This window comes from Olea europaea, chromosome 20, assembly GCF_002742605.1.
Source record: "Olea europaea var. sylvestris chromosome 20, O_europaea_v1, whole genome shotgun sequence".
In the NCBI taxonomy this organism is placed as follows: Eukaryota; Viridiplantae; Streptophyta; class Magnoliopsida; order Lamiales; family Oleaceae; genus Olea; species Olea europaea.
In genome coordinates this window covers 5,055,746-5,064,925 of record NC_036256.1, presented here as the reverse complement: position 1 = coordinate 5,064,925, position 9,180 = coordinate 5,055,746, and positions in this window count along the sequence as shown.

Here is a 9,180-nt window from a genome sequence, read left to right as displayed (position 1 = left end):
TTCTTCGATTCTAGGGTATCATGATGGACATGGTGGAATTCACGAGAAAAAGAAGCAAAAATGACCAAAATGAATCAAAATGAAAGTTTAAGGACCAACATGCAAATATCCAAAAGATGAACCAAAGGAGAAATCAAAGATTCGATCGAGCCAAGTACCAATTGGAGGTTAACATTGATAGAGGGAACGAAAAGAAGGAAAAAACAAGGCAAAGAATGCGGAAAATGAAGTTCAAGGACTAAAATCAACTTATGGAAAAAGGGGCATAGGAGCCAACTGAAAGTAAAACCCCACTATGCCTTGTGTGATTCTTTAATTTCTCATAAAACCCCATGCATTCTTACGTATATGCATTTGTGATAGAAATATAGGTTGGTGATACATAAGAATATGTTCAATATTGCTCAAGAGAGTATGTTAGATAGACTTAGGAGCATTGAGTCGTCAATAATCAAATTGTGTTATCATATTGTGAAATTAGGATTTCAAGTGATTGTTACATAGGAATTCGTGATCCTAGTGTTTTCTCATTTTATTGAATACAATCAATTTTGCATTCCAATCATCATTTTGCAATTAATTTCATTTGAGCATATAACTTGCATAATCAAATCATTTAACAAAATTAGGGTTTTCATCAATTAGGGTTTAACTAAATTACGGTTTTTCTCGGAATAAATTCCTATTTTGACAAATTCATTTCGGTTAAGGCTAAGATAGATAGAATTGAACTACTCGATCTCTGTGGGATGATACTCAGAACTTAATATTCTACTTTATTACTTGTTACCGAACCGTACACTTGCAATAATTTTAAGTCGAAAGAATTAATTTCGTGAACAAATTTTTGACACCGTTGCCGAGGACTGAAGTGTCCAATCGGCAGCTAAAGAAAATATTAGAGGTTACAGTGAATTCTTCCAGAAGGGACTAATCTAAAAAGTTAGACGATGCATTGTGGTCATATAGGACAACATTCAAGACACCGATAGACATGTCCTCATTCCGCCTAGTTTTTGGAAAAGTGTGCCACCTCCAACTGAAGATAGAACACTGGGCATATTGGGCTATGAAATAGTTGAACATGGATTTGAAGGCTGCTGATGAAAAGGCTTATTGCAGCTCAATGATTTAAGCATATAAAAACTCGAAGCTCATCAAAGAAAGCACCAAAAAGTGGCATGATCTACATATTCAGAGGTGAGAGTTCGAAGTGGGGCAAAAAGTCCTGTTATATAACTCGGGACTCAAGCTTTTCCCAGAAAAATTAAGATCAATGTGGTCGGGGCCTTACACTATCATTAGAGTTCTGCCATATGGAGTTATAGAGGTCTGCCATGAAACAAAAGGAACATTTACAGTTAATAGACAAAGGTTGAAACAATTCAAGGTCGGGGACTTTTCCAAGCAAAAGTCCACCGTTCAACTCGAAATACCTAATTGAAGCAGAAGTGGAAGAGTTGAGTTATCGACTATAAACTAGCGTTGAATGGGAGACAACTCATTGTATCCTTTTAGTTTAATTCATTTTGCTTTCTACATCAACTTAGGAATTTATCAATTTTACGTTGTGCATCTTTAGTCAATAAGTCATCAATCATCCATGCATGAGGCTGAGCACTATCCACACGAGTCCCTAGTTATTGAGCACGAGTTATGATGGTAAAAGTTGTTGTTGGGTGATTGGGTGTGACATTCGCACATTTCGAGGCGCACAGTTATTTTCCATAAAATCTTCAAGAGAGTGGTTTAAATTCAATTCAAAATTTTGGTTTTGATATCACGTCCATTGGCCATCACATATCCATGTGGGTTGAAATATTTTCAAAAGTATTGGGACAATTGAGAACTCGGATCAAATTTACCATCGAAAACCAGATATTTTGAAGAGATGTGAGTCGAGTAGTGTTTTTAAAAGTCAAAAGTGTCGAAAATTTTTTCATGTTCATTTAATTAAAAAAATAAAATAAATAAAATTTGACGTGTAGTCTATGTGGCCGTATAGATCTGACCCATTACTCCATGCGGTCACAAAGAGGAATAAAAAAAATTAATTTCAGTTTTTAAATTAAAAACAAGCATCACTCACACTCACACTCTCAACTCACATCTCTCTCTCACCCGGCTCTCTATCTCTCTCTCTCTACCCGGCTCTTTCACTCACGGCTCCAACTCTCTCTCAACTCACGCACCCAACACACAAATCCACCCACTCAACACAATCAATTGCATAAATAATCACATTATCAAGCTTTGGAGTGGTTAGGGTACTTGAGCCATCCACATTCACACCAACTTCAAGGTAATATCCAAGCCCTACCTTACAAATTTCAAATTGGGAATTTTGTGCGATATGCTTAAGTATTTGTTGAAGATTGGGTGTTTTGTTATGTGTATCATTGAATTGTGATATTAGGGACTTCTTTATAGACTATCAATAGCCAAAGTTAAGAGAAATTCATTATGCACACAAAGCGTTCGACATATTGCCTAAATGATAAGTTCTAGGGAATTTTGAGAACTTTGCTTTTGTCGTGCATTACAATTGATGTACGTAGCATTTGGGTTAAGAGATGTGCATGAAAGACTTTGGAAAACACAAGACCCTAAACTGCATACACGTAGGCACGACATAGTTAGGTCACGGCACCCTACGTCACCTACTTGGCCCATTCATTTACCTAACCAAACGACATCCGATCAACTTGAAATTTGAGTATGTGCTAGATTACATTGAATACTTCCATGTGCTCAAAGATTTCTTGGGAAAATTTTGATATTTCACGATGATGCTCGGGGTTGAAAGTACACACTCGATCTTAGGTCAGATTTTCATAATGTGCATGTTTGGCCCTAATTTTGTTAGTTTTTCCTATTGGCACAATGTTTCTACTATCTTGAATATCATGTTTTGAATATTGCACACCAATGTGTTATACATGCATGTTGAAGCAAGTTTGGAGGATTTGTGAAATATGTGCCTTATTGATCTCATTCCATTTATCGTGTTTCAACAAAAAGCTTAATGAATGCTATTTTGCAACTTTGCAGGATGCTTCCAAAATGAGCCTCCAAAGGGAAAGAAAAAGCCGGCTCATCATCAGGGACGACACACAACCGAGAGCTCGAAGGGGGCGTACAGAGGTTCTTGAATTCTAACGTTGCGGTACGGTATGAAAACATTGTAAGTCGATGGGCAGTGATTCCAGAATGGCCAGTTAAGTTAGAGGATTTCCTGGGCTATGAATTGGGTACTTTGGTCGACAATTGTGGTTGGGAAAGGATAATTGAGCATCCACACCCTATATATGAAACCTTGGTGGACGAATTCTATGCAAACTTCAATATTGAGATTGACACACCAGGGTCTGAACACCTACATCAGACATGGGTTAGGGAAAAGTAGATAATGTTCTCACCAGAGGTTACACGACTATGATCAGCTAACTTGGGAAAACATATCCCCCGTCCCGACCGTATTCAATTGGAATGAAGTTGCAGAAATCTTATTGGAATGGGAGAATGCATGGCCACTCCACACCACCGAATGGCACCAGATTGAGCTGACACCTTTGATAGCCATCTTGTGGTTATTTATATGCCATAACATCGAGCCAACCTTGCACAGGACCACATTTACAGATGCCACAACCGAATTCATTTATTACTTGGTTCGGGGAAATAAAATTGATCTCACAACTCTATGCTATGATCAGATACATTATGTGGGGAGCTCTAGGAGACAGGCACATCTCTATGATCTTTCCTAGCCTCATCACTAGTATATGTAGGGCTGCGGGAATCAATATTGTACCAGGGGAGGCGACTGCTAAACACAGCCCCCTTATAAAGCGCAGTATTTTGGAAGCTCAAGACAAAGCTAGGGTCATGCATAGAGAAAAGGAAGAGAATGAGAGTCGCAGGCGATAGGCAGAGCAGGGCCAAGCCCTTACAGATCAGGAGATGCCACAAGCACCACTACCACAGGTTGAGGTTGACACACGATTATTGCGTCAGATATTCGCCAACACCACGAGGATCAACCGCGACATACAGAATTTATAGTAGACGTTGGTGACTTTGACGATTAATATGCAGACAGCCCAACGTGATATCAGTACCACTCAAGCCATGGCACAGTCTGCATATCAGGAGGCCCGATCTGCTAGGAGGGAGATGGAAACTATGAACGAGCACCTAAGTATATATATGGGTAGAGTGGATGGAATACAGATAAGAGTGAATGACACTTGGGATTGAATGCATGGCATGGAGAGCAAATTTAAAGCACAGAGTAGCGTGATGAGAGACATGCAAGCAGAGCAGGTCCAGCAGTTAGACCTACTAAGGCGGATCTTAGCTTATTTCCCACATCCAACGGGCGACGACACCACGGGACCCAGATATCAGTCACCACCACCATAGTGATCAGGGAAGTTTCATTTAACTCATTTTACTATTTCTAATTTGCACTTGTCCTTCAAATTATGCCTTTTTGATACCTTTATTTTTCACATCGAGGGCAATGTACTGTATAAGTTTGGAGAGTGGTGACATATTTTGAACGGTGACATGTTTTGAAAACTAAATTATCAGCATGTAATGTAATCCTTTTTGAAATGATCACAGTCCATCAATACTTTGTTACTGGTTGCATATTGTGTGCTTGATGAGTAATTATTGGATTAATATGCTGTATTAAATTCATTGAATGCTTGCGTGGATTTGATAGCCTTCCCAACAATGATGTGATTTTTGGAAAATGTATGTGTTAGGAGCTGTGAATATGGTGCAGAATTTGATTAACTGATACTTGTTGATGTAGTACTTGACATTCCATATGCACGCCGCTCATGCCATACATGTTAGGTGAGTGATTGGGTTTGAATAAAGCAGGAGAAACCAGAAAAACTCAATTAGATTAAACCATAAATGAATGTAGATCCATAAACCAAAAATTGTTGAATAGTTTGGAGATGGTTTAACAATTATAGGGGAATATTGAGATAAGTGGGGGCTTCATACATGAATTACACTATGTGGATTGCCTAGACAAGTGAGATAAAAACTAGGAGAAATTTTTAAATTAGGGGCTGATTCTGGAGACCAAATGTCTAAAAAAAATAAAATAAACGGGTATAAATCTAGGTTAGGAAAATATAACACATTTTCAAGCCTTTATGACTTGAGCAAGTAAGCCTTTAAGGATATCTTGAAATCTGGTATCCTAAAGCCAATTGGTTTGAGAATCACCAACCCAAAGCTCGTTACAAGGGTCATATAGAAAGCAAGAGGGAAAGAGGTCAATACAAAATCATCTGATCGAGCATTTATAACTCGAGTGAATAAGCCTGCAAGGATGTAAAACCTAGTACCCTAAGGCCAACTGGTTTGGGAGTCACCGACCCAAAGTTCGTTACAAGGGTTATATAGAAAGCAAATGATAAGATGACATAAAAAAAAAAGCAAAAAAAAAATACAGAATACGATAGTATGGATAAAGCCCTTGGACATTCGATTGATAAAAATCACACCTTCAAGGCGAGGCAAGTAACTTATTTAAATCTTAAGTGTTAAAACAATCAAATTTAGAAGAGCCTTCACTTGTTGACATGTGAACTTGTGATGGTGAGATCTATCCAAACAAAGAGAAGGTAAGGACTACAGTCATCTAAACTTTTAAATTTAAAACACAACCCCGAGATAATTAATTGAAAAGAATAAGTTTGGGGGTTGTATATCTCCCGAGCGAAGTAAGGATATATTTGACCATTTTGGGGTCAGGATTTAACCAATCATGAGTTTGATATGTTGGCATGACTTCACACACACACGTCAAGAATTCATTTAACATCTAAATGTTGATTTCATTCATGCATTAATCAATTTTCTTAAAGCAAAATACTTAGTCCAATCCTGAGACACGACACGTTATTAAGTCATGTTTGTTTTAAAGTTAAGTCATCATTTTGTTTGAGGACAAAACAGAGTTCAAGTTTGGGGGATTTGATAAGTGCATTTTTGAGCACTTATTTAATGCACTAACATGACCAAATCACAAGAAAAATGTTTAAATTGTGGCTTAAATTCGTTTAATTCTTGGATTGTAGGGTATAGTGATAGACATGGTGGAATTCACGAGAAAAAGAAGCAAAAAAGACAAAACGAATCAAAATGAAAGTTCAGGGACCAACATGCAAATATCCAAAAGATGAACCAAAGGAGCAATCAAAGATTCGATCGAGCTAAGTACCAATTGGATCGCATAGGATCCAACCGAAAGTAAAACCCCAAAATTTTTTAGCCTATGTGGTTGCATAGGTCAAATCAGAGGGTCGATTTTGCAGCTTCCGTTTTACGTTATAACTCTATTGGAACAGATTTGGACATGATATAAAAGCCTAAACTCGTCAGAATTAGGGCGAGAACACATTGGAGAAGAACAAAACACTTCTTGGAGACAAAATTGAGGGAGATCAATAAGAAATTTCGCGAAGAACATCAAGATTTCATCAAATCTCAATATCCGGTGATGTTTTATTTTCAAGAATTCATGTATTCCTTTAGATTTTCAATGTTAGGCTAAGTTTTCTAATACTAGGAGATTGATGAGCTATGTAATATGACTTTTAGATTTTAATTTTGCAATTTGATAAATTAAAAGCATATTTGATTTAGTGAATGATTTATATACATTCATTTCATCCATGATTGAGTGCATGCTATTGTGTGATGTGTAGTGATTTATTTGTTACATTCGAGAGAAGGAAAATAGATTTGACAAGGTATAGATCATCGTATGGTCCAATAGGGGATAGAAATATAAGGAAAATAGAGTTGACAAGGTATAGATCATTGTAGGGTCCAATAGAGGATAGGAATATACCTCTATGCTTTGCGTGATTCTTTAATTGCTCATAAAACCCCATGTATTATTATGTATATGCATCTGTCATAGAAATATAGGCTAGTGATACATAAGAATAGGTTCAATATTGCTTGAGAGAGTGTGTTAGATAAACTTAGGAGCATTGAGTCATCAATAATCAAGTTGTGTTATCATATTGTGAAATTAGGGTTTCAAGTGATTGTTAAATAGAAATTCGTGATCCTAGTGTTTTCTAATTTTATTGAATACAATCAAATTTGTATTCCAATAATCATTTTGCAATTAATTTCATGTGAACATATAACTTGCATAATCAAATCATTTAGCAAAATTAGGGTTTTCATCAATTAGGGTTTTACTAAATTAGGGTTTTTTAAGAATAATTTCTTGTTTTGACAAATTCGTTTTGGTTAAGGCTAAGATAGATAGAATTGAACTACTCGATCTCTGTAGGACGATACTCGGAACTTAATATTTCACTTTATTACTTGTTAACGAACCGTACATTTACGGTAATTTTAAGTCGAAAGAAATAATTTAGTGAACAAGGAGAAATGGGAAATATCGCTTCTTGTTCTGCATCAAATGATTCAAGCTCACTTGCAAATGTTACTTCATTTTCACTTTCATCGTCCGATAGTGAAGATGAAACAAAAGATGAAATATATATGTGATGGACCTCCCTTATTAAAATTCATGCTCGATGATGAATTGAATTGAACAAGGGGTTCACATTTATAGAGATATAATTTCATTATCCTCTACAAGATAATATATATGTATTATTCGATTTTAGTTAAATGTAGTACCATACTTTAATTTATTTTTAACATATGTATGTTGTTCTAGTGCTAATTTATTGTTATTAAATTTGTAACTTTAGACTTTTTAATGAACAATTTTAATTTATTGTTAATATAATTACTACTTATTAAGTGATTTAGTTCTTGTTCTTTCTGTGTGAAGTTCAGTTCAACTAATAGATTTCCAGCTTAGGTTGTTGATATCATCTGATTTGATCTTTTTTTTTAATGTTGTTGGAATTATATTTTACCTGGTTTGGTTGAAGCTGAGTTCAACCATTACATTTGGTATTAGAGCAGTTACGTGAACTGGGATGGTTGAGACTCGAAGTAAGTCGAATGTGGATCATCTGAAGTGTCTAGACAAGGAGGTCACTAATCTGAGGGCAGCCCTTAAATCCTCAAACCAGATGCTAAAGGTAGTGAGTACCGAACAAGATAGAATGGAGCAATTATTGGGTGAGATAAACCAAAAGTATGAATTATTGTCGTGATATTAACCCAGATGAATGGAGGTAAAACTGATTTTAAGGAGAAATAAATTGAAGGAAGTATGGTACCATTCCAAATCATTGGTGATAGCAGCAGTGGAAGTGAGTACCATTCAGGCAATGCCAGTGGAAATAGGAATATAAAATGAATTCCAAATTACTCGAAATAGACTTTCCTTATTTTGGAGAAGATGGGCTTAGGGAGTGGTTGCGAAAGGTTAAGAAGTATTTCCAGATTCATCAAATAGAAGACGAGTTGAGGGTAGAGATTGCTAAAATGTTCCTCAAGGGAAAAGCTGACATATGGCTCCATGGATTTATTTCTAGCCACCCCCGCGGTGATTGGGACGTGTTCTCGAGGGCAATTTACAGGAGGTTTGCTAAGAACACAGCAGAGGAAGTAATAGAAGTCTTCAGCAAGCTAAGACAGAAGGATTCTATGATTGAATACTAGGTGCAATTTGAAGAATTGAAATCCCAAGTGATGGTTTCCTTGCTACACTTGCCAGAGTCTTACTATATTTATGTCTTTACTAGTGGCTTGAAATATGAGATCAAACGAATGGTTAAAATCATTCAACCCCAAACACTATCCAAAGCCTTCGAAGTTGCCATCTTATAAGAGAATACCATTACAGCCTTCAGCAGGGGCTCTGAAACCTTCAAACCTTACCCAACGAATAAATGGATTATCCCAACCTCTAAAACAAATGAAACCTTTCCCAAATCCGCACCTTACACTGAATCAAAAAACCCAACTAATCTCTTAAATTCAAAGCTATTACCCCCTTCAACTTTCAGGCAAAAAGAGAACTGGGATTAAATTATAAGTGTGATGAGAATTATACTAGAGACCACATTTGCAAAAACAAGACGCTCAATTTCCTCCTAATAGATAAACAGAAGGATGAGGTGGTAGAGGTACCGCCAGGAGATAAAGGGGAACAAATAGATAAAGGAGGAGTGGATGAACTAATGGAAATTTCACTATATGCAT